Source organism: Suricata suricatta, chromosome 8, assembly GCF_006229205.1.
Source record: "Suricata suricatta isolate VVHF042 chromosome 8, meerkat_22Aug2017_6uvM2_HiC, whole genome shotgun sequence".
NCBI lineage: Eukaryota > Metazoa > Chordata > Mammalia > Carnivora > Herpestidae > Suricata > Suricata suricatta.
Genome location: NC_043707.1, coordinates 41,413,234 through 41,439,513, shown reverse-complemented (window position 1 = coordinate 41,439,513; position 26,280 = coordinate 41,413,234). Strand labels below are relative to the sequence as shown.

Sequence of the window (26,280 nt, the reverse complement as noted above, 5' to 3'; positions counted from 1 at the left end):
GGGGTGACGGGCATGGAGGAGGGCACTTGTGGGGATGAGCGCTGGGTGTTTCATGGAAACCAACTTGACAATAAACTATCAAAGAAAAATAAATAAATAAGCAAGTGCTTATTTTTTTAATTAAAAAAAATTTTTAATGTTTATTCCCTTTTGTGAGAGAGACAGAACACAAGTGGAGGAGGGGCAGAAACAGAGAGGGAGACACAGCATCTGAAACAGGATCCAGGGTCTGAGCTGTCAGCACAGAGCCCAACGCGGGGCTCAAAACCTGGAACAGTGAGATCATGACCTGAGCAGAAGTCAGACGCCCAACCAACTGAGCCACCCAGGCGCCCCAGAAGTGCTTATCTTTTATAGATACATCTTGAAATATTTGCAGATGAAACGATAAGGGAAGTGATAAAACGAGATTGAAACATGAATTGATAATTGTTCAAACTGGGTGGTACTCAGGTATTCATTATACTAGCCTCTTTCTTTTTGTAAGTGTTTGAAATTTTCCATAATAAAACTTAAAAGTCAGAAATTATCTGTGAGCCTATTGAGAGAGAGAGAGAGAGAGAGAGTGTGTGTGTGTGTGTGTGTGTGTTCAGTTGGTACTGGCTGGACCTCTGTTGGATAATTCTGAACTACAGTTCAGCAGTGAGGGACAACTTTGGATTGAATATTGTCAAGATGAAGAGGCATTTCAGTAACTGGGTATCTAAATTTTTATGTTTTAATTAATATCCAAGTCTGCATTGCATGATCCTTCTGTGTTATGAAGCTGTAAAGAAACTGCACCCAGAAAGATAGTAGAACTAGTTGGATAACAGCTACTGATTTGCATATTCTTTGTACTAGGATGAAAACCCCACCTGTGGCCAAGAGGTGAGCACCCTTTGAAAGCATAGCCAAGGTTAAATGACCAGAGAAACACAAGAGGCTGTTCTGTGGGTTTTAAAAATAAAGGAGAGGACTTGGGAATGGTTACAGAGAATCGTCACGAGACATATGAAAACAGATCATGGTAGAAATGGTGTAAATGTTGTTGAACATCTGCTGATGCTCTGTGCTCGGCTGAGTGATCTGATGATAGGATTTCAAGTCCTTACAACAACGCTGCGAGGCGAGTTTTATCCGTTTCATAGGAGCTGAAGCTCAGAGACCTTGGCCAGAGTTGCTGAACTCAAGTCCAGATTTATCTGACTCAGAAATCAATATTCTTCACGTTATAGCGTTTTCTGCAGGTTCTCAGGTGGAGAACTTAGATGGAGAAAAGGAAAAAAGAAAAGATACGGATTGAGGCAGTATGCAAGAAATAGTAGACCAGACAGCCACCTGGGTGGTTCAGTTGGTTAAGCGGCTGACTTTGGCTCAGGTCATGATCTCATGGTCTGTGGGTTCGAGCCCTGCATCAGGCTCTGTGCTGACAGCTTGGAGCCTAGAGCTTGCTTCAGATTCTGTGTCTCCCTCTCTCTATGCCCCTCCCCCGCTCATGCTCTTTTCTCTCTTTTAAAAGTTAAAAAAAAAAAAAAAAAAAAAAAAGAACAGAGCTCCAAAAATAAAATGTTCTAAAACCAGAGACTGCAGACTGAGGCAGCAGCCGATGGGTTTCTCTGGGGTGAGTTCACTAGGATGTTGGCAAGGGTGAGGTTATTTGGGATGGAGAGTTTATAAATTGGTGGTCTTACTTTGAGGGGATCACAAACTCGTTTTGAAAACCTAATGAGAGCTAGAAGCCTCAGAAAAATGCTCAAACGTGTGCTTTGACATTTTAACTACAATTTCTTGTGGGGGAGGGGCACATGCCTCCTCCTAGAGGGCCAGGACAGACGGGACTCCTATTACTGTGACAGCACTGAAGCCTGGCCACCAGACCACCAAGGAGTTACCCTTTACTGTGGACAGTGGTGAAAGCAAGGTAGGCACTTGAGTAAGGTTGTCAGCACCCAACTCAAAACAGTAACAGAACCACAGGCAAACAGATGGTGTTCTTCTGACTCTAAGAGTTTCCTGGTGGCCTTGAAGCAATTCTATCCTAGCCATCAAGTAGTTCTGAAAAATATTTGAGTTGTTTTAGACTATCCATTATGGTACATGCCCTTACAGACTTAGTTTGGTTTCTTCAGTTTATATTAATTTCTGTCTTGAGGTCTTGTAGAGGGGAAAATGCTCATTTGGATAAGAACTGAATTCTGTCACCATAAAGTGTTTTTTATGCTTTATGTTTCCTTATCTTCATGTGAAGAATTAGGCACATTATTAAAAAGACCGTCTTTGTTACCGTAGCCTTGATGTTTGTTGGCCACCCTGGCCTCCCGGGAGCTGCAGACCTTCCAGCATCAGAAAAAAAGACTATTCTGCATTGTGAAGGTGAATGTGAGTAACTGGTAAGGGTAGAACAGAGGGTGATAGGAATGAGAGAGGGCCACCTGGCTGGTTCAGTCGGCTAAGCATCCCACCCTTGATTTCAGTTCCTGAGATCATGGGATCCAGCCCCATGTCGAGCTCTGCACTGACAGCACGGAGGCTGCTTCGGATTCTTTGTCTCCTCTCTCTCTCTGCCTCTCCCCCGCATTAACTCTCTCTCTCTCTCAAAATAAATAAACATTTTAAAAAATGGTAAGGGGTGCCCAGGTGACTCAGTTGGTTAAGCATTGATTTTGGCTCAGGTCATGACCTCATGATGAGATGGAGGCCACCCTCCCCTTGGGCTCGGCACTGACAAAGGGATTCTATCACCCTCTCTTTTTGCCCCTCCCCCACTCACATGTGCATCGGTGCATGCTCTCCCTCTTTCTCAAAAATAAGTAAAGAAGTAAATATTTAAAAAAAAATTTAGAGAAGGTAAGGAGAGAGATTAGGGTTCAGCTGTGTGGTAGAACATGCCTCCCAGGGATCTCCCAAGTGTAAAGTAACCCAAATCTTTTTGGCTTCCTTGCCTTCAGCGTTTCTCAATGGGGGGCCCTATGTCTTTAGGAGAGGGCCAATTCTTTGTTTTGTGGAACTGTCTTGCCTTGGGCAGGACAGTTAGCATTCTTATCTCCCCTCCCCTGCTAAGTGCCATTTGCATCCCCAGTCAATGTAAAATTTTAAAGTTCCCCACAAATATTCCAAAGCCCCCCCACCCCACACCCCAAAGGTAATGAGACTCCGGTAGAAGAATCCTTCTAGATAGTCTCAGTCCCAAGTGGTCTCACACTACCATCTCCTCAGCTGGCTCAGTAGAAGTCTTTTCACCTTATGGACCATCCTTGCTTCGATCCAAAGTATATTTTTGTGGAGCTCAAGGATGTGACCTTCCCAGGACTCTCTCATAAAGAGACGATTGATTCCTTTTAATTCACATACCTGGCTCCTCTCGGCAGCCTCCCCAGGACAGGGCCACACGAGCCAAACCTCAGCCCCATCACCTGGAGGATGTGGATTTCAAACCTGTGCCCTCAGAGCTCCAGGGATTTCCCACACCCCAGTCCTAACGGAGCGGCTATGCTGTAATTTTACATGGGGATATGGGGAATGTGTTCATTAGGGAAAAAAAAAAGAGTTCTGTTGCTTACATGGATTGAAAAACCAATGGATTATATGTTTTTAAGGTATCTCTTTTGGTGCCGGAGTCCTTATATATAATTACATCCCTTCCCTGTTCCCTCATCTGAGCAGAACTTGGAAACTCAATGGGCACAAGGGACATTTATACTGTTAAGTTACACAGCAGGATTATCTCCTCCAGATGGCAGGCATTTCAGGCCCCGTGGATGTAGACGATTTCAAATTATCAGAGTCCATGAGATACTACAAGGTGAGCTTTGGGTCTGAATTTCTACCCCTTTAGGTCTCCTTGCTGGAGTTTTAGTTATCCAGTGGATACACACAGCTAGACTGTTCCTCAGAAGGACTTGGGTGTTTCTGATTGACTCCTGGACTTCAGCACACCTAGGGTCCTCTGTCTTCTCAAGAGCTCTTGACACACTTGTTAAGATGTTGCAGATAAAATAAATAGAACTGGTAGGTGATTTTTCATGAGAAACATATAGTAATTAGGGTTGATGACTGATGCCTTGTGTTTTGATTTGTCCCCAGACATTTACTGCTAATTAGGCAGAGATTTCTAAGTTGTTTCCCGGACTGCCACTACTGTATCAGGAATAATGTGTGTCATTCTCACCAAATGTTAGATTTAATCTCCTTTCTTTGTTCTATCTTAGATATGGACTGCATTCACTAAGCCAGATTCACCTGGATCCTGGGGCCAACCCAAGAAACATTCTCAACTAATTAAGACATCTTTGGGCATTGATTGAGCACTAAAATTCGCTGGAAATATTTATTAGAACTAAGGCCTTCTAGGAGATTACAGTCTTCCCATGGGGACAAATATACACAAATGAAACATAACAGTCTAATGAAAGTTAACTATAACATAATGCTTCATGGAAAAAGTACCATCCAGTGCTTGAAGCAGCAGCTTTTTAACTTTGGCTACATATTATCATCATCTGGGGAGGATTTGACAGATCCTGATGCTCAGGGGGCACCTGGGTGGCTCCGTCAGTTAAGTGGTCGACTCCGGCCCAGGTCATGATCTTGCGGTTGTGAGTCCAAGCCCTGCATAGGGCTCTGTGCTGACAGAGCCCGGAGCTGCTTCAGATTCTGTGTCTCCTTCGCTCACCTGCTCACACTCTGTCTCTCTCTCTAAAAAATGAACATTAAGAAAAATTTTATAAGTGTACAGTTCAGGGCCTTTAATACATGTAAAGTGTTAGTGCAGCAATCACCACTAGTTCCAGAACATTTTCATCACCCCAAAAGGAAACTAGTTTCAGTCATTCTCCAGTGTCTGGCAATGACCAGTCTGCTTTCTGTGTTAGGGATCTGCCCTTTCTGGACATTTCATATAAATGGAATTCAACAATATGTAACCTTTTGTGTCTGGCTTCTTTCTTTTAGCATAATGTTTTCAAAGTTCCTCCAAATTGCAGCATGTATTAATCAGCACCTCATTCCTTCTTATGTCCAAAGAATATGCCATTGTATTTAGATACCATAGTTGTTTATCACTATGAGTTGTTTCCACTTTGGGCTACTGTAAACAGCATACATCTATGACTATATGCGGATAGTTATTTCTTTTGAGTACCTGTTTTCAGTGCTTTGGGGCATAATTACTTTGGAGTGGACTTACTGGGCCATATACTATGTTTAACTTGTTGAGGAGCTGCCCTACTGTTTTCCACAGCAACTGAAATATTTTGCGTTCCCACCAGCAATGTCAAAGGGCTTCAACTTCTCCTCATCCTTCCCCAACGCTTGCTATTTCCCATAATGAGAGACACCTCCAAAGTGTGAAATGGGATCTTATGATGGTATTGACTTGCACTTCCCTAATGATTGATGACCTTGAGCATTTTTTCATGTGCTGGTGTTTTGAATATCTTCTTTGGGAGAAATGCCATTCATTTGCTCATTTTTGTCATTGGGTTGTCTTTTGGTTGTTCAGTCATCGTCCCTTTACTCCTGAAGGATATTGTCACTGGACATAGGAATCGGGGTTGATAGCCTTTTCTCTCAGTGCCTGAAAAATTTTGTGCCAATTCTACTGGCTTCCATGGTTTCTTCTTTTAATGTTGATTTATTTTCTAGAGACAGAGAGACAGCATGAGCAGAGAAGGGGCAGAGGGAGACACAGACTCTGAAGCAGGCTCCAGGCTCTGAGCTGTCAGCACAGAGTGCAACGCAGGGTTTGAACCCACAAACTGTGAGATCATGACCTGAGCCAAAGTCAAACACTTAATTAACTGAGCCACCCAGGCGCCCCTGGCCTCCATGGTTTCTGATGAGAAATCTGCTGTCACTATTCTTTCCCTACAAGTAAGACATCATTTTTCATTGCTTTCAAGACTGTTTTCTTTGATTTTAGCTTTCAGCAGTTTGGCTATAATGTGTCAAATGAATGACATGAATTTGTTTAGGTTTATTCTCTTTGGGGTTTGCTTGGTTCCTTGAATGCATAGGTTTTATCCCTCTGCCAAATTTAGGGGGTTTTAACCATTATTTCTTTTAGTACTTTTCTGAATCCTGTTCTTTTTTTCTTCTCTTTCTGGAAATCTGATGACATAATAGATCTATTGCTATAATCTCACAAGTCCCTGAGACTGTGCTATTTTTTTTTTCATTTTATTTCTCTGTTGTCTGAGCTGAAAATTTTTATTGTTCTATCTTTTAGTTCATGGATTCTTTCCACTGCCCCCTCCATTCTACTTTGAACCCATCCACTGAGTTGTTTTGTTTTGGTTATTGTAGCTTGTAAAAATGTTTATTTACTTATTCTGAGCCAGAGAGAGAGTGTGCAAGTGAAAGAACATGAGTGAGGGGGGCAGAGAGTGAGGGAGAGAGAGGGTCCCAAGCAGGCTCCGTATTGTTAGCACAGAACCTGACTTGGGATCTGACTGAGATCTCAGATCGCAAGAACACTTAACTAACTGAGCCACCCAGATGCCCCAAGCTTATTATATTTTAGCTATAAAATGTCCATTTAGTTTTTCTTTTTTAATTTTTTTTAACGTTTGTTTATTTTTGAGAGACAGAGCACCAGTGGGGGAGGGGCAGAGAGAGGGGGAGACCCAGGATCTGAAGCCAGGCTCCGGGCTCTGAGACGTCAGCACAGAGCCTGACGTGGGGCTTAATGAGCCACCCAGGCGCCCCCATTTAGTTTTTCTTTAAATCTATTTCTTTGCTGAAAGTTTTACTTTCTCTACTAGGACTTTATATATTTTTTTCAGGTTTTTCAAGCATGGTTGTCATTGCTTGTTGAAACATTTTCATGATGACTGCTTTGAAATCTTTGTCAGATAATTCTAATATCTGTCATGTAGGTATGGCCTGTTTATATTCAGTTGAAGATCTTTCTCATTGGTATGATGAATGCTATTTTATTAAAACCTGGACATTTAGAACCCTGGATCTTAACTAGACCTTCTGCTTTAGTCGGCTTTCTCTGATACTACTCAGGCCATGTAAGCAGGGGTGAGGTGTTACAGCCAGGGAGGTGTATGTTTTCCCCACTCAGCCTCCGTTGACACCTGAAGGGAGGGGCTTCCATCACTGCTTAGGCGAGGCCAGGAGTTTTTCAGCTGCCCACTGGGCTTCCACTGACACCGGCCTGGCTGGGAGAGATAGGAAGGCCTTCTTATTTGACAGTAGGGGGTGGAGGTGGCCTTGTGGTCACTGGCTGTTGGTGAAAACACTGACTCTCTACCATGTCTCCTCTGGAACCAATCCAACAGAGAAGGGAGGGAAAACCTCCTAAAAGGCCTGGTGAAGGCGGAAGTCTAGGCCCATTCAACCTTTACTAGTGTGGGTAGGAGGGAGCCACAGGTCTTTCTGCGGTGTCTGGCTGGGGTAGAGCAGTTATTATCTAGAAGTTTTTTATTTTGGTAGGCTGCCTTCCTGGTCCTTTGGCTAGAGAGGAAGGCTTTTGTTGGTTTTGTTTGGTTCTCTTTTGTCTGTACTCCCTGGCATTGCCAGGTTGCTGGCTTCTTCCACACAACATCTGGGATACATGAGACAAAAAGAAAACCCAGGGACATCACCAGTGTGTAATTCCTTAGGTTCTGTGGCTCCTGGCTGGCGTGCCTCCTTTTCTCCACCTTTCAAGGCTTTTATGTTGGTTTTATATGTAATAATGTCCAAGGTTTTTAGATATATTAGCAGGAGGAATTGGGAAAAGCACATCTAACTCAGTCTTCCTTGATCCTTTTATTCACTTGTTTATTTCATTTTCCGTTTGATTTCGAGGTCTTTTTTTTTACGTTTATTTATTTAAGTAATCTCTATGCCCAACGTGGAGCTCAAACTCACCTCCCCGAGATCAAGCATTGCATGGTCTTCTGACTGAGCCGGCCAGGTGCCCTTTGGTTATGAGCTCTTTATTTTTTTAATGTTTAATTTTGAGAGACAGAGCAGGAGTGGGGGAGGGGCAGACAGCCAGAGGGAGATAACCATTTCTGAAACAGCTCCAGGTTCTGAGCTGTCAGCACAGGGCCCCATGCGAGGCTGGACTCCACAAACTGTAAGATCATGGTCTGAGTCAAAGTCATTCGGCTTAACCCACTGAGCCACCCAGGCGCCCCTGATTATGAGCTCGTTAAGTATAGCTTTGTAACTTCAATACCAAGTCTGGCACGTGATCTGAAAATGTTTGAAAAAGGAAAAAAAGAAATAGAACATCAAGTGAAGTGAATAAATCACACTCCTCCCCCCATCTACCCTTAGGTGTGTGGTGTTAAGAAGAGGAGAAGGCTTCCTTCTGAATGATGAGGCCTTGTGGGGTGTTTTGATGTAGAGAAAGGCGACGGGCTCCCAGAGTTCATACTTTCCTAGGTTCTCGTGTGGTACCAAAAATGACCAGCAGGTGGCAGAATAATCGATGAAAACGGACTGTTGTCCAAGACCTAAAGAGGCTGATTTCCTCTGACAGAGAGAAATTCTACTAGCCTATCCGCCCACCGCCACCCCACCCCGAAGTGCAATTCCAAAATGTTGTTCTGAAAGTTAGATACTTTTTCCCCCTGGGATACAGGTTTCTGTTTAGTGAGAACGGAGCTGGAGTAAAAAGAAGTGGGCTGTTAGGCTCCACGGTGACATGTGACAACAGGATTACTGCTTTTTGCGAAAATAAATATTTAGCCATCCAGGTGCCCCTATTTTTAAAAATTTCAAACAGGCGGAAACCTTGAAAGAATAAAATAAGGAGCATTCCTTACCTCTCACCTAGCGTCATTGTCAACATTTTGCTACATTTGCTTTCTTTTTTCTCTCTCATATAAAGTTAATTCGCATACATTGATGGGTTCGTTTTAAAAGTTCCTTCAGTGGAGGCTGCACTGCATTTTTCTTTTTTTCTCCTTCCTCCAGGTCTCCTTTCTTCATATTAAAAAAAAATTTAAACTCCAAACCCATGCCCTTCTCTTAGTCTCCCACCAGAGTTAAACTCAGGTCCTGCTGCCCACCAAAGCCCAGTAGGCTCAGGGCCTCTCACTTGTCTGTATGCTTTGGCCAACAGAGTTTGGTCCAAGTTCATGGACGAAAAAAAAAGCTGCAGTAGGACCAGGATATTCTAGAGTTAGTCACACGCCAACCTTTACGTTTCTTAAGGAAAAGCTCCAACTGGAGATCTTTACTTTTCTCCTCATCACAATTCAGGAAATCACTATAACTACGTGAAGCTGAGACGTTCTTTTGTGTCTCTCTGTCTTCTGCCCCTGTTGTCTCTGATCTAGAGTGAGGACTGTGATCGTGTATAAGAGCATCCATCCTTTGGCTCTGAGAGACAGTCTTCGAAATTCTCTCACAGGCTTTCTATTTCCAAAAATAAAGAGAAAGAAGAAATTTAGACCTGAGGAAGGTCCAGTTTTCAGAAATATCAAAACCAAAAACAATTGGAACAATATACCAAAGAGCAAGCAGAAGCACATATAGAGGACCATAGATTTTCTATCAAAGACTGCTTCCAACTTCCCTGGTGGTCTAGTGGTTAGGATTCGGCGCTCTCACCGCCGCGGCCCGGGTTCGATTCCCGGTCAGGGAAAGGCATCTTTTTCCCCCCATCTCCCAGAAGCCTTTTAAAGAGTAACGTTTCTCCTTGTCGGTTTCCACCCACCCCTCCCAAAGCTGAAACACAGGAAATGCAGATATATACATAGTAAGAATTGCTCACAATTCTACCGCCGATTAACTTCTGAAAAGTTTTTTAAACAAATGGAATCATGCTAATCATAAAGTTTTTTTAAGTTAATATATTTCCAACACTTGTCAATGGAAATATTTACTAATATGATACTTTCAATTTAACTTAGTTTTTGAAGGGGTAATATATTTACATGGTTTAGGATTCAACTATGTAAAGGATATAACTGATAAACCTACTTTTTACCTTTACCATCTAGTTTCCCTCTAATAAGGCAACAAATGTTATGTTTCATAATTATAATGACAAATATTTTATGGAAATGCAAGTACATACATAACTGCCTATATATTTAAACATGCTCCCCACCTTGCACAAATGATAGCACTCTATACATGCTTTCCTGCACTTTGCATTTTTCACTTAATAATATATTTTATAAATAGTTCCATATTAGATATGAAGTTTCCTCATTCTTTCGAACAGTACATAGTATATTGATGATATTCCATAATTAATTGAACCAACATCCTTTTGATGGACACTTAGGTTATTTCTAATCCTTTGCTATTACAAACAATGCCACCATAAATAATCTTGTACATATGTAATTTTGCATGTGTGTGGAATAAATGCCGAGAAATTGAAATGCTGGCTCAAAAGTTCTGTGCATGTATGTATAGATATTGCCAGTATGACTTCCAGAGAGTTCATGCCACTTTACACTTTCGCCGGCAGTGTACAATGCATATAGAATTAAAAAGCAACAACAACAACCATGTGGGCTTTCATCAAAGGATTTAATATATCCTATTTCTGGAATTTTAAGGGTTCCCCCCCCTAACATTTTGGCTTAACAGATAAACACTTGGATGAACATCTGTGTAGACACACTTTTGTTTATCCCTAGATATTTCCTTAGGATAAATTCTTGGAAGTAGAATTACTACCTCAAATCATATACTAAATGAATTAAAGAATTAAAATCGAGGACTGAAGCAATAAAAAGCTAAGAAAAATACATTAGTGGAAAATTATGTAAATATGTAAATATGTTAATATAAAAGGAAGGACAGAAATCATAAAGGATAAAACTGATAGATTGGACTACATAATAACAGGAACTTCTGCTCATCTAAAAATCCTGTAAGTAATATTAAAAGACAAATGACAAACTGGTTTAAATCAGTCATATGAATATAATATACATTATTAATAGAAAAATAGATAAACTAATACAAATAATTGGTAAGTATGAAAAATGATCAACCTCAATAGTAACAGAATAAATGCAAATTTAGACAAGACTTTTTATCTGGCGATTTCCTTAAGATGAAAAGAATGACATCCGTTGACTGGTGTAATATGGTAGTACTCATTGAATAGCGAAACTGGTGTTCTCTCTCCACACAGCAATTTGGCAATATGTATTCAAAGCTTTAAAATGCATATGTCTTTTCCTTTGGAATTTTATCTTAATGCATTTGCCCTATGAAAACACTCCGAAATTCATAACTATCTATGTATGCAGATAACTCCATCAGGGGAGTCTTAACTCTTTCGCTGGATTTCAGAAGTCCCCTTCAAACCACAATAGAAAAAATTAGAATTGACTTTTTAAAAACCTGTGAATCAGTAAGAAACTTCCACAGAAATTTTAATATTATCATAGAAGAAATCCTGGAGAAATTATCTTCCAAGTCCTTTGATTTTGTATTGGGAATATCTTTTAAAATGGATCTCAGGATACTGAACTGTGGAATGAAAACTGGAGGAGATATTACTCATAAGGAAATGCACCAAACCCTCCTCCTGAGTGCGTTGGTGGTATAGTGGTGAGCATAGCTGCCTTCCAAGCAGTTGACCCGGGTTCGATTCCCGGCCAACGCATGTGCTCATTTTGTCCCCCCCCCAAAACTTTTACTTTTAAGTACTTCAAATCAGTAAAGCTCGGGGGAAGGAAAGACTTTTGACCACCCTTGAATTCTGAGACTATTCTGGGGGAGCCTCTTACAAACTAGAGGCTCCGGAGTTTTTGTAGCTGCAACTGAGAGCCACGCCCGTCTGCGGGTTTCTGACGCTGTGGTCGCACCAGTTCACGATAATTATCCTTTGGGGTCTTTAGGGAAGTGTCTGAAATAGAGGCTTCTTAGACTTGTTTTTCTATCCTCGGATGCGCCCTGGTTTACCGAAGAGTCAGAATAAGGAAATCAGCCCAAGAGCCCGCAGTTCCCGAGAGAGCTCCAGGGTACTTGGAACCGGGAAGGAAGCAAGAAGAAATGAAGAGGAGGGTCTCGGAAAGACTCCGCGTCTCTTCGGGTTCGCCATTCCGGTGACAGAAACCTCAATTCCAGGGTACAGGCTGGAGGTGTCAACAGAAAAATCCTCGGGGCCGGCTTCTCGCACGCCTAGGAGGGGTGGCTTGATTCTTTGGAAGGGAGTGAAGCGGATCGCGGGGGGCGACCGGGGATGGTCGGTGGCAGCAGCTCCCGAGGAGGAGAGGGGCGATGCTGGCGCTCGCAGCGCGGGATTTGAAAGTTCAGACCCAGACTCGGGGGTCACAGCTTCGAGCTTGCAGACTGGAAACTCTGGTTTGGTATTTTGACTGGTGCAGATCACTCGAACTAGACCAGTAAGACGGGAGCACAGGGGCGGTACGCCTCTTCCAAAAGGCTGTAAAATAAGCCTGCACTGCGTCGCCTGGCAGGTGGCGCGCCGTGATCGTATAGTGGTTAGTACTCTGCGTTGTGGCCGCAGCAACCTCGGTTCGAATCCGAGTCACGGCATACCAGATACTGGTGGCGGCCTTGCTTTTTCAATCCTCTCACTTAAAGTTTGAGGAAAAGTTTGTAATTTTCTCTTCCTTTCCAGCAGCGTCGCAGAAACGCTGTCGACAAATTGACTGAATCGTTTCTGTTCAACTCATTCCGCGACTCGCCCACGTATGGCAAACCTAAGAGTTTTGGTGGGCCACACTTCAAGGAGGTTTGGGGATCCTTCTAGCTGCCCCTAAGACTGCAGAGGTGAGACATCTTCGTTTCCGCCCCGAAACTCAGCGCCTGAACCAGACGTTGGAAAATGAAAAGGTGGGCGAGTGGAGTGAAATCCTTTCAGGCCCTGATTCCCAACTGATCCGAAATCTCACTAGGACGTTTCCTCATCCGGAGTCCCCAGGCTAGAAACCCGGATGTCAAAGTGACCCGGTCCACACAGAATTTGCGGAAACCGGTAGGTTTCTAGACTCGTGATTCCCCGTCCTCTGGGAGGGGGCTTGGCCCCGCGCACTCCGCGTCACCCACTCAAAGCCTCGGGTTTCCGATGGTAAAAGGCGTTCGCAAAATGCTACACCCTGGGGTCCCATTCACACTGGTTTGCACCTGTACCCTGCGGTCTGTCTCTGGAAAGAAATGACACTCCTAAAAGCAAACCCAGCTTACCAGCGCCCGGCTAGCTCAGTCGGTAGAGCATGAGACTCTTAATCTCAGGGTCGTGGGTTCGAGCCCCACGTTGGGCGTGGGTCTTTTTTCCCTCGTCCTGTGTCAGCAACCAATCATTATGACCTTCTAAACAGCCAAAGCGGCCACTACTGTTTTAAACTGCAGTAACAATTTACAGGGATTCTGACCGTTGAGACCCGGGTTTCCTGACCCACTGCTGCCTGGGGCCGAAGCTTCTCCGGGGACACAGGTGATGGGAGCCGGTGCAGCTCCGAGTGCTGACCCGTGGGGCTCCCCTTCCGTCCTGCTGCGACTCTGCTCCACGGAGAAGATTCCCTAGGACGGGACTGGATGGAAACATGCCCGTTCTCTTCTGCTTGGTGGGGAATTTTGGTTGAGGTTTTGAAAGGTCTTCTTAGCTCGTTAAAAAGGTCTTCCGCTCCGTGCTGAGGAGCATCTGTTTTTGACTTCCGGGGTCTGAAGCGATCATCAGCCACATAGGGCTGTAAAATCCATTCGTTTCAGAAGATCCCGAAGTGGGGGAGAAAAGGAGAGAGGCGGGGGAGGGACACGGAAGTGCGGCAGGAAGGGGAGGCGGGGGCGGGGCTGCAGGCGCGCGCGGGGGCCCTGGGGCTGCCCTGCCGGCGGCGTGGGGGCGTGGGGGGCCCCTCCCAGCGCGGCTCACGAGAGTCGCGAGGTCGTTATTGACTCGCGGGAGAACTTTGCTCGGCTCCGAAAGCTTGTCTGTGTTTGCGCGACGTTTGTTCCTGCCCAATCTCTCAACAGCGTTGGGATGGGTGGGTGTGGCTTGAGTTGCGGAAGGCGAACGGGAGCCAAGTTGGGCCCGGGTCTAGAGACTTCACCACCACCACCACTACCGCAAGGACATTTATTTAACTCCATACAAGTCGTCCGCCTCCCCTCCCTCAGGATCGTTTAACGGTTCTAGGTTTGGGGTTTTTCTTGTGTTTGGTTTGGTTTTTTTGTTTTGTTTTTGTAGTTTTTAAATACGTTTCCGTCTCCCTTGTGTATCCCACCAACCGCCTCCGAGATGATCAATACATGAGGCCGGATTTCTCAGAAGTGTGGCGCTAGGACAAACAGCAGCAGCGCCTGAAAACGCAGATTCTCGCGTCCCACCTCAGACCTGCAGCGTCAGAATCCGGAGGGTGGCCCAACGATCTGTGACCTAGCTCTCTAGGTGGTTTAGGTTTCAAGTTTAGAAACCACTGCATCAGGGCAGCGGCTTCCCGGTCAACCAAGGTCTAGTACGTTCTTGGGTTGGAGACTCGACATCACGAAGATAACATCGCTGCTTAATTCGCTGTCTGACGTTAACATGGTTTTCCTAAGAATATCAAAAAGTGTTTAGCATTCAACCTGGACAATATAATTCTAAATGAAAATGGAAAAGTAACAAGCAGAGAAGTAACTCAGAGAAAGGTTTTATTAGAACATTAAGAACTAATCCTATGAAATATTAATTACAGTAACTAAAATAGCAAGGTATCCTATATGAATCCACAGTAATCAATGGGACAAGAATCCAGAAATAAACCAAAATACATAAGAAATGTAATATGTTATAAAGAAGATCTCGAACCACTCTAATGAGTTCTGAATAACTAGGAAGGTGTCTAGAAAAAATAATGATCAATGAATATCATGTCCTTTATAAAAGATAAATTCCAAATTGATCAAAGATTTAAATAAAAATAAAGAGAAACATAAAAGTTCTTGTAGAAACGTGAAACAATTATTTTATCATCTTGGTGTGTGTGGTAAAAAGCTGTTCTCTGACATAAATTCAGAAGTCCTGAGAGAAAATACCCATGAATTTGACTACATAAATCAAATGAAATCTTTATAAGTAAAGTCCAAACACAAACAATTTGGAGAAATACTTACAACTCACATTGCGTTCAAAAGCCTCCATTTTAAATTCATATTTTGGTGGTTAAAATCCATCTCACTGCCCTAAATGTGAACTCACACCTCAAAACAGCTGAGACCCCTTGATAAGAAACCAACCACAGGACTCTCACTTCCCCTTTCCCTCTTCTCTTCTCCCCCACCTCCATCCTTCCCTACTCACTCCCTCCGCACCTCTCTCCATTTCCTTCCCCTCCACCCCACCCAAGACCCAATAAAGACGTGTCCACAGGTCCTCACGGTTTCTACTCCGCACCTGTTAAATTGAGCACCCTGCCCCCGTGTGGCCCTACTCTGCACAACTGACCCCCCTCTTTGGGACTGTGAATATAATCAACTTCCTTTCAAACCTGCTTTTCTTCTGTGGCTGCACCAACTTCACCAAACCTACCCAACGTCTACCTTCTTAGAACATGCATCCTATACAAACGGCTAATTTCCCTAATATTGACAGAATTACAAAACCAATAGGAAACAGGCTAATAACCCGATAAAAATAGCAAACATATAATAAATAGAAAAGATAAGTTTCTGGGGCGCCCATTCAGTTAAGGGCTGAGTCTTGATTTCGGCTCAGGTCAAGGTCTTGCTTGGTGAGTTCTGCTGGCTTCAGGCTCTGTGATGGCAATGCAGAGCCTACTTGAGATTCTCTCTCTCTCTGTCTCTCTCTGTCTCTCTCTCTGTCTCTCTCTGTCTCTCTCTCCCTCTCTCTCTCTCTCTCTCTCCCTCTCTCTCCCCCTCTCTCTGCCCCATCCTGTTTGCACTCTCTCTCCCCCAAAATAAATAAATATTCAAAAATTAAAAGAAAAAGTAAAACAAATGTCTGCCGCTGATAAGGAAATATATTCAAAGTAATGCAATTTAAAGCTATACTGAAATAATATTTTTTACCTATAGGAAAATGATAAAATTTTTAAAAAGCTTAATTTGTTGCAGAGGTTAAAAAATATTAATGAAAGGGTAAATTGATCCAAGTTCTATAGGGTGCCTTTAAAACAACATCTTTCAAATAATTAACCTTTTTTTTCCACTTTTTAAAATCTACGATTAGAAATTTATTCCACAGATATGCCTACACATGTGTGAAATTAAATATATACAAGGCGCCCAGTGGGCCTGCACCCTGGGGGCATCTCGCCCTCCTCCGCTGCCCCTGCCATCTCCTGGAGCCCACCCACCTGCTCTGGGCTTCCACCCCCGCACCTCCCATCTGCGGGGGTTCACCCCCAGGGGCCAGGAATATATCCACCAGCTTCAGCGGTTCACCCCCTCAGGCCCCAGGGGTCCAACATTCCAGCTCCCGGGCTCCACCCACCAGACTCAGGGATCCACCCTCGACTTCCTGGGGTCCACCCTCAGCTTCCAAGAGTTCATCCCTCTAACCCCAGGGTGCACTCCCCAACTCCCATGTCCCCGATGCTAAGTCCCCCGCCCCCTTCCAAAGGCCCTGGGAGCTTTTTTCATTAAGCAGAAGCCTGGAAACCTCTCTAAAGGTCCATCCGTTTGGGAGGTAACTAAAAATATAACAGTACAACTAGACAATTAAATGTGGTTCCGCAAGCTGTAAAAACGTACGACGACGCTCCGGATATTCCAATATGTTGCCACTGCAAAGAAACGGTCTTGTTTTGTAGCTCCTCCCATCAGGAGGTGGAGCTTATCTGGCCACCATCTTAAGGTGGGATTGGCTCTGAGACTTGCTTTGGCCAATGTTGGTGCCTTTGCAAATCTGTTGCAAGAACAGGCTTGAAAAATGCTTGCATACTGGGGCGGGGGCGGGGGGGGGAAAGGTTAGCCTCTTTTTGCTTCACTTGGAATCCTGAGACCACGATCTGAAGAACCCCTAGCCAGTGGGCTGCAGAGATCACATGGAGAAAAAGATCCATCCCAGCTCTTCCAGTAAGTTCGGCTGTGCCTCAGACATGGGCATGAGCCACCCTACACCACCCAGCCCCAAATGAGTTGGTGTAGACCAGAAAAACGTCTAACTCACAGAAGCACTAAAATAAATAAATAAATAAATAAATAAATAAATAAATAAATAAATAAATAAAATAATAAATAATTAGTGGCTCAGTCGGCTTAGGCATCCGACTTCGGCTCAGGTCGTGATCTCATAGTCCGTGGATTCCAGCCCCGCGTCGGCTCTATGTGACAGCTCAGAGCCTGGAGCCTGCTCAGATTCTGTGTCTCCCTCTCTCTCTCTCTCTGCCCCTTCCCCGCTCGCTCTCTGCTCTCTCAAAATAAAATAAAGATATTAAAAAAACATTTAAAAAATAATTATTATCCGTAAATTTGGGATGGTTTGTTATACAGCAAAAGCTAACTTAAATTCACCAAGACATACGGGTGCCTGGGTGGCTCAGTCGGTTAAGTGACCTGCTTCAGCTCAGGTCATGATCTCTTGGTTTGTAAGTTCAAGCCATGGTCAAGCTTTGTGCTGTCAGCTCAGAGCCTGGAGCCTGTCTGTGGATTCTGCATCTCCCTCTCTCTCTGCCCCTCCCCTGCTCATGTTCTGCCTCTCTATTTCTCAAAAGTAAGTAAATGTTAAAAAAAAATTCACTGAGACATAAGTCAAGTGAGGATTCCAAAGCGAGGAGCAATCTTATATTGTGCAATCATTTGTATCGAGAGGGTAATGTTGGTTGCAAGAGATACACACTTTTACTTGTATATACATAAACATCTCTGGAGTGATACACAAAATATATAAATTTATATAAATATAAAGATAAATAAAAGGGACTATTAAGTGCCCTGGATAGTGGATAAAAATAGATCATCAAGTTTCTTTTTTTAATTTTTTTTTAATTTATTTCTTTGAGAGAGAGACAGTATGAGCAGGGGAGGGGCAGAGAAAGAGGCAGACACAGAATTTGAAGACAGGCTCCAGGCTCTGTGCTGACAACTCAGAGCCTGATGCAGGGTTCAAACTCATGAATGGGGAAATGATGACCTGAAGCCAGATGCTTAACCGACTGAGCCACCCAGGCACCCCTAGGATCATCTAGTTTCAAAACAGTAGGGACAAAAGGGAGATCTGTAAGCTTTTGGGAAGGGAGGTGAGAGAACAGTTTAATGTAAATGGTCAAGAGTCAGGACGGCATCTGCCTTCTCTACAGTGCTGATCCCCTCCAGTCTATAACCATCAGGAACAAACCTGTAATCAAAGTTCGATTTCTTGACTCATGCAACAAAGGAGACAGCATACACCGTGGGGAACTGTGAGACAATTCTACTTTTGAAAATCTTAATAATTTGTATTCAAAAAGTTGGAGGAGTGGAACAGGGCTACAAATGAAATTGGTAAAGAGGCAACAGTCACTTGGGACATGGAGGGGATGTTTGGTCATTTTTTGTAGTTTGGACTGTGTTCTGTTCATGCTCAGACATGGTCATTGTGGGAATGCTGGCCATACTGACTCCATTTTTGGCCGCCATTTTTACTGTGTTATTTGGTGATCTTTCTAGTGTTTTGCTCTCCAGATGACCCTGAAGATTACTGTACATTTCTTGTGATCACAAGAGAGACAAGAGCACCAAGAGTTCCACTGCAGCCTCCAGCAGCTCCATGAAGTTTCAGACTCAGAGGTGTGCCTGGGTGGCCAGTTGGTTCAAGTGGCTCAAGTCATGCAGTTTGTGAGTTCAAGCCCCACACTGGGCTCTACACTGACAGTGCAGAGCCTCCTGGGGTATCTTTCTGCCCCTCTCTATCTCTATCTCTCTCTCTCTCAAAAATAAATAAATTTTTAAAAATCCATTATCTAAACTCTTAGTCTGATAAAAAATTTAAACATCTCCCCTTTCCAATCTTTATTTGGCTCAGGATCCACCACAAAGGTCCCTCTCTGAAGCATGAGTTCTTGGTTCCTTTTCAGCTTCAGAAGCCTGGGCTGGCTCCCTGTCACAGGAGGTCCTAGGAATCCAACCTTGTGAACCACTTCCCCAGGATCCCTAGTGTTGGGGGCGGGGGCGGGGGTGGGCAAGAGAACAAAGGAGACTGTCCCAGCACTAGCCCTTCACCTACACACCTTAGGAATGTGTGAGCCAACGATCAGTAACAATCCCCAATTAAATGTTGGATGTTGTCAAGAAAAGAGTGTTTTCTTAAAAGGTGGGAACAGAACTAGATACAAACTTCTTTGGCCGGCCATCAGTCAAGAAGTAGCAAAATGAGAAATGGCAAATAACTCTGATCAGCCAAGTCCACCTCCAGGAATCTCTTTTAGGGAATTCCAGGCATACATGATTAGGGTATCTGCCTGAGAGTGTTCTCTGAAGAAGAATTTATAACAATAAACATTAGAACCAATGTCCTGTCCAACAATTAGGGAGTGTTTTCGTATACCCTCGCGCATCCATACTCTGAAAAGATATGCAGTTGTTTCAAAGGATGAGCTCAATAATGAAAATGGTGAGGAGGTGCCACTGGAAATGGCAGTCAAATGGTTCACGTGTGTTTCTCATTAAAATTTAAATTAACCCATGAGGGAAGTCCCCTATTTGCCCTCTCTTATGGACAAAGAAACTGAGGCCCAGAATTTTCATTAATTTGTTTGAAGTCCTCTTGAAGGAATCAAAATTTCCACCCAGACCTTGAGGCTTCAGGGCAAGTGAAGACAGGTCTTGTTGTTCGAAGTTCTTGGGATTGTCAAGGCTCCAGGATGTGCAGATGTAAAGACCCAGTCTGGGGAAGGGCTTTGCAGTGGCTCCGGGGTAAGTGAGGCCTAGAACCGAGCTAGTGAAAAAAAATACCTTTGCTTAAAAAAAAAAATCCTTCCTTTAGGCAATCTCATGGAGCCTGGGAATACTATGTAGTCTGCCTTAAAGTGGGTAGAAGTCTAGAGGACTCTCAGAATAAATAAGGTCACTAACAGGTAACCTGAAGTTGCAAGTAGCTAGTAAAAGAGGCCGTCCCTGGGTGGGCTCGAACCACCAACCTTTCGGTTAACAGCCGAACGCGCTAACCGATTGCGCCACAGAGACACAGAAACCCAACTTCCTAAACTCATTTCCTGATCCCAGAAATTGCTTTTCAACCTCTAGCAAAGGATGTCCTCACATTTCCCCCACTTGGGAACCTGGGGGCGCGGAAGACACTGAGGCCCACAGTTGTGTCGCTGGGCACGTTTGAACCCCGATACCGGGGCCGGATTCACCGTGGGAATTCGGAGCGCCAAACTCCAGACCCTCTCTGTCCCCGCCTGCTCTTCGCCACCTCCGTAGCCTCCCGCCTCCAGGTGTCGCCCGCAGCCCCTTGGGCCGAAGTCTTCCAGCTTCCGATTCATGGCTTCGATTTACTCGGGGCGCTCCCAGTGAGTCCCCGGAAGTCCAGGCGGACCCGCGTGGGGACATTACCCCTTTGCGGACGCGGCAGGACCTGGGCTGGGCTCGCGATGCACCCCGTGCCCCAGGGCAGAGCCGGGCATCCCGGAGCCACTCACTCCGCACCAGGGTCCAACGGAGCTGCCGCCGGGGACCGCCACGCGGCCGCAGTCCCGGGCTAGGGGTGGAGAGTGGCGTGGGGACGCGCCCGGGAGACAGTATGAGCACTCTGGCCGCTAAAGAAAAAGGCGAACCGAAAACAAAAAATGCCGATTTTCCTCCATTTCGATCACCGCCCCCTCGCCTTCTCTGTCGGCCACCGATCAGACCGCAGCTGCTCTCGACTCCGCTAAAACAGAGTCCACTTTTTAAGTGCTTGGTTTAAAGACGGCAGCGCGGCGAGATTTCACCCTTTGGCCCTGGCGACCCACGAGTGCAGGCCTCGGAGCAGGTGGGAGGCTCACAACCCCTGCTCACAGCACAAGGGGAGGAGACGCCGCAAACTGTCCTCCCCGGGGCTGGGGGAACCCGGTCCTGCCCCTCCTCTCCGCCCCCGTGCCCTGCGGAGGAATGTTGACGAATGTGACCGACCGTCTGTATTCCTAGCAGGTGCACGGCCGGAGGCAACCGTAGGACAGGCTGATAAAGAATTCTAAAGAACAGGGCGTCTGTGTGACCTTAGCATTATGACTGGAGTAAACTGAGCGATGCTGCCGGTGTTCTAAGAGTCGGACGAAGACAGTAGTAGCTAGCAAGTTCGCTGTTGCTTGGTGGCCATTTGCAGAATATCCGCAAGCGTGTACTCAGATATTTTTTTCTTTATAAACGTACCTAATGAGACTATTATCAATCAATATGCATGTTCCTTTCAGTCTCGACTTACTTCCCCCACAAACCTCCAAGAAGAGGAGAGTACGCTGGGCGGGGGGCACAGAAAGTGCCCTTGGCGTCACGGACACTTTAACTTGTGCCTAAAGAACTTGGAGAAAAGCGTCCATGCCGGTCACGGAAAGTTGGAAAATTCCAGTAACGGGAATAAGGAGGTGAGTGAGGAGGAATAAGTCTCGGTGAGACACCTTGGGGTGGATTATCCCGGACGTCCTTTCCAGAGAAGTCTGGGGTTCAGTCTGGGCGCAAACCAGCACCGGGAGCGGCAGTTCTAAAGGGCGGAGTTGCTGGCTCAGCCCGACCCCATCTCCGCGCAGCACTTTCTATCCATTACCCAGGTCCCTCCTTGAGCTCAGAAGTGGGAAGTTCAAAAGCCTGGGTTGTGCCATAAAGCAGATCAGCTGCCGGCCTGGGGAAACCCATTAAACGCTCCACAAACCTATTTCCTAATCAGCAACACGCCGAGGTCGCCTTCGGTCTTGGCTCAAGTATTTTACATCTGGGCAACGATTCCAAGCTGCTTAGAGGAAAAAAAAAGAAGCGCATCGACCTCGCGTCATCTCACTAGCTCAGTTTGTAGCGCTCACGACTTCTAATTTCAAGGTCTTGAGCACTGCCCAGCTTCCAGTGCCTTTTATTTGGTGGTCTTCGGGCTGGATACTCTCCGTGGCTGGTGCTTGTGCGGATTCCCGCCGTGGCCACGAGGGGGCGCGTGGTCCCTTTCCCCTTGGAAATAGGCTCCCGGGAACCACTCGTTTTTTTCAGTTTGGATGGTAAAGAACAATGAAGTACAATCGATTCACTTTTTCTGAGGCTGGCAGAAACCCAACATTTCTTTCTTTCTTTTTTTAACCACCCCAACTCTTGAGTCAAGCATGGGGGGTTGGTTGCCTAAGTTCAGCTGCCCAGCTCAAATGATACCTAATTCTCTCTGCTGCTTATCAAACTGTGGGAAAAGGCACAAAGACAACAGGACTTGAAAGTAATTGATTTCTTTTGTAATTTTAAATGTGTTATTCTACGCATTAAAAGACTTATTCCAAGAAGGGTGCATAGATTTCTACAGATCACCAAAGGAGTCCTCGGTGGAACGCAGGTGGGGGAAAAAATGGGAAGGTTCAGAAGGAAGAGCTTCAGAATTGGGTGGAGGGGAGGAAAGAGATGGATTCTGGGGGCTGGTCCCCACTAAGGACAGCTTATCTCTCTGGGCCTCCCCTCCCAACATTTTGTCTTTCAAAGCAGCCTCTCACTCTTCCACCTGACTGATTCTGGGAATTCTAGCATTTTTCTACTAGGTCTACTAGGCCTATACTATGTTCCCTCTACCAGGACCAGGTCCGGAACCTTACAGTTGGCCTTTTGCTAATCCTCTCTTTTATGGTCCTAGTAGAGTCTGTAAGCGAGGCAAAACTTTATCTCTACCCTCTGAGGCATTCCAAATGGGTCTAAGGATTACGTTGACATAAAGCAGATTAATAGGGAGAAAAAGCACACCGATATTTACATGTACAATGGGAAGGTCCCACAGGAAAATGAAAATCTAAAGAAGTGAGTAGGCCTAAGTGTTTCTATGCCAGGTTGAACAAAGGGAGGCAGTTGTGAAAAAGCAAAATGTATAGCAAGATTAAAGGGAAAAACAAGTAATTTTAGCAAGGTCTTTCCATATTTCTCTGGGCCCTGACTTCCTGTCTCAGATAACAATGTTTCTTTCCTTTTGGTCTGAGGAGGGTACCTTTCAATGTGTTCTTTCTCCTGCTTTCAGGAAGGAAAGGAGAGGTCATAGTGCTTTTCTTGTTTCCCAAGTGCCTTTGGCTCAAAATAATGCTTATGTCAAAGTGGTTGATTTGGGGATGGCATATCCTGCCACTCTTCAAGTTAAAGCATGGGAATATGCTCAGAGAACCGGATGCTTTGCCCAGATCTCCTGTGGTGGTGTGGGGTCACCGTCCTGACAATGGGTCCACCAATCCCAGATCATTCTTACTGTTAATAAAGTAAAAACAAAACCCTTGGGCTAGGTCATTTGTAAATGTGGAACACAGTATTAAAATTATTTAGAAATCAATAATCTATGTAAAATCCTTCATTCTATCTTTTCAAAATTTTGAAAGCACTTTTTAAAAATTTTGTTTATTTAAAAAAAAATTTTAATGTTTATTTTTGAGAGACACACAGAGTGTGAGCAGGGGAGGGGCAGAGAGACAAACCTAGCAGGCCGCAGAGCTCAAACCCATGAAACATGAGATCATGATGTAATCAAAAGTTAGATGCTCAACTGACTGAGCCAACAACTGAGCCACCTAGGCCCCCTTTTGTTTATTTTTTAAAAGCATCTCTACACCCAACATGGGGCTCAAACTGATGACCTCAAGATCAAGCGTCACATGCTCTCCTGATTGAGCCAGCCAGGCACCCCTAAAATCCTTCATTTTATTTTAAAGATTTTATTTTTAAGTAATCTCTAAATCCAACATCGGGCTCGAACTTACAACCTGGAGATCAAGAGTCTCCTACTCCACCAACTGAGCCAAGCCAGCCAGGAGCCGCTAAAATCCTTCATTTTAAAGTCACTGGCAAGAATTCAGTACTTGCACCTGCAACTATAACCCAGTAATATCACCAGATTAGTCTTCTTTCTTTAAACAACCATAAAAATGGACAAAATATGTGAAGCACCTGCTTACAGACACTGGACAGAGGTAGGGCAAGACTATGAGTCCCTGAGAAAGGGTTCAGGAAATGATCTGATGACGGTAGAGCAAGCTGGAATCCCAGCAGAACGTAGTGTTCGCACTGAGCTGAGTAGGCAGAGATCAAAATTAGGGCAGCCAAATCAACAGAGCAGAGCACCAAAGGTGCCAGTTTTCAGAAGTCCAGGTTGGGTCTTTTGGGTCATTTGGTGAGTGTAGGTCCAGAGTACAGAGAGCTACTATCCAAGGCCTATCACAGATGCTACAAGATGGAAAATAGAATAGATCCTAGAGATCAGTGCTGTCAACATTGGGATTCAGGCCTTGTTAACAACTCTAGCACTCGGAGCATTCTGCTGATACTCCAGAAATGCTCTGTTTTAGGTGTGAAAACCACACCCTAGTACAAGGCTTACTCTGGACTCTCCCTAGCAAATCTTAAAGCCAAACCCTGATAAGATTAACAGAGGAGCCAGGGTTTTTAGGTTGAGTCATACCAATTTAGAGAACTTTGGGAAACACCTTGGACTTTCCAAAGATCCACCTAAACAAAACATAAATCCAGTCCTACACAACTTCAAGGTCATCAACGAGTAATCAAATTGCTTAGTGGAACAAATACTGATATTCCCTGGAAGAACATATCAGAATCTGGAATCCCTAAAATGTATCAAAGTGTGCTGTAAACAACAACAAAAAATACTAGACATACAAAGAAACAAAACACAAAGCACATTTAACTCTTACCTTAAAAAAGAAACAGCAGTCGAGAGACACCAACTCCCAGATGACCCAGATATTAGATTTAGCAGACTTCAAAATACATACATAATGTGTGCATTATAATATTTATATTTTACATATATATTACATACTATATTTTATATATAAATAATATATATGAAACAAAAGGAATATCCAATGTCAATGAGTGCTCTATGTTCTTATAAAGAATCTCACGAAAAAGTGAAAACCATAAAAAAGAATCAAATGGAAGTTCTAGGACTGCCCAGTGGGCCCACAAACGAGGAGAAATGCAGATTACGCATGGCTTCAGCAACATGGCTTCCACTCACCATGGCTAATGTGACTACTACCAGCACTACCGAGGGCCCAAAAGCCAACAGCAAAGAACAACTCAGTCCCTGATACAATACCAGTGCCCAGTTGGAAAGAAGGGAAGGTTTCAGCCAGCTGGTTGGTCACAGGTTGATCACACAGGACCTTTTCAGAAATCATGGGAGGCGCAGCAATTTTGTTCTCACTGGAATAGACCCATTTATTATGGTTCTGCTTCCAACAATCATGTGTGTACTTCTCTAATACTGCTTCCATACCCTAGAATTCCACACAGCATTGTTTCTGACCAAGAACTCATGTGACTCATGTCAAGAACTCATGTCCAGGGCAACAGTTACTCACCACGGGTGGTGCTGTTCCTCCCAAGTCTGGGAATCAAGTGGTTCAAATGAGAGTGACTCCTCTCCTATGACCACTAGAGATATACTAGTAAGTATTTTGCTTCCCACTGACCTGGGTAACTATGGGCTCTGTTGATCTAAAAGTCTTAGTTCCCAAAAGAAATGCTTTCAGCAGCAATTGCAGTAAGGGCTATTCAAAGTGGACACTGAGACTACCACAGGGCCATGGGGGGCGGGGGGGGGGGGCTCCTGAGGACAGAGAGAGAACACCTAAGGAAAACTACTAAGTGGGATGACTGTCCCAGACAATAAATATTTGATAAATGCAAAGAGCCTCTTAGAAAGTATTTGATAAATGCAAAGAGCCTCTTAGAAAGTATTTGATAAATGCAGAGAGAGCCTCTTAGAACTCCTTATACTATTACCAAAAAGCATTTGGAAGCTTCAAGTACCCAGTACAAGTAAAGAAAAGTTACCCAAATACTGCCCCCAAAAGCCCGTAAAGAAACAAAAGGACATAACCCAGAATGTCACATACTCATCAGCCTACCATAATCATCACAAAACTAAACACAACTACTTTCCTTGAAAGTCTTCCAAAACAGCCCCCAAAACGGTTACTGTTATAAGATAATTTCAAATTTCAATCTTCGTGAACCTTCACTGAACTTCGTTAAAAAAAGGAAAAACTTTAATCTGTTTTTAATCACCGCAAAAACCAGGGGAGAGCGCGAACGCAGTCCCCCACTACCACAAATTATGCAGTCGAGTTTCCCACATTTGGGGAAATCGCAGGGGTCAGCACATCCGGAGTGCAATGGATAAGCCTCGCCCTGGGAAAACCACCTTCTTGATCATGGTATCTCCCCTGCCAGGTAAGTATGCTTTCCTCGCGCTCCGCCCCACTACACCCTCTC

The 26,280-nt window shown here is 44.5% G+C and overlaps 1 long non-coding RNA gene and 6 other non-coding genes across 7 annotated transcripts; 5 read left to right on the top strand and 2 right to left on the bottom strand.

The window, feature by feature from the left end:
- The first annotated feature begins 9,499 nt into the window (after positions 1-9,499).
- TRNAE-CUC lies at positions 9,500-9,571 on the top strand. Its single transcript has one exon. It is a non-coding gene; the product is annotated as a tRNA-Glu (tRNA).
- Positions 9,572-11,488: 1,917 nt separating this feature from the next.
- TRNAG-UCC lies at positions 11,489-11,560 on the top strand. The gene has a single exon. It is a non-coding gene; the product is annotated as a tRNA-Gly (tRNA).
- Positions 11,561-12,384: 824 nt separating this feature from the next.
- Positions 12,385-12,456, top strand: TRNAH-GUG. The gene has a single exon. It is a non-coding gene; the product is annotated as a tRNA-His (tRNA).
- A 655-nt stretch (positions 12,457-13,111) lies between these two features.
- On the top strand, positions 13,112-13,184 carry TRNAK-CUU. Its single transcript has one exon. It is a non-coding gene; the product is annotated as a tRNA-Lys (tRNA).
- A 6,767-nt stretch (positions 13,185-19,951) lies between these two features.
- TRNAN-GUU lies at positions 19,952-20,025 on the bottom strand. Its single transcript has one exon. It is a non-coding gene; the product is annotated as a tRNA-Asn (tRNA).
- A 253-nt stretch (positions 20,026-20,278) lies between these two features.
- LOC115298936 lies at positions 20,279-22,298 on the top strand. Its single transcript, XR_003911900.1, has 2 exons — positions 20,279-20,815; positions 21,237-22,298. It is a non-coding gene; the product is annotated as an uncharacterized LOC115298936 (long non-coding RNA).
- Positions 22,299-26,082: 3,784 nt separating this feature from the next.
- LOC115300612 lies at positions 26,083-26,246 on the bottom strand. Its single transcript, XR_003912773.1, has one exon. It is a non-coding gene; the product is annotated as a U1 spliceosomal RNA (small nuclear RNA).
- Between the last annotated feature and the right edge of the window lie 34 nt (positions 26,247-26,280).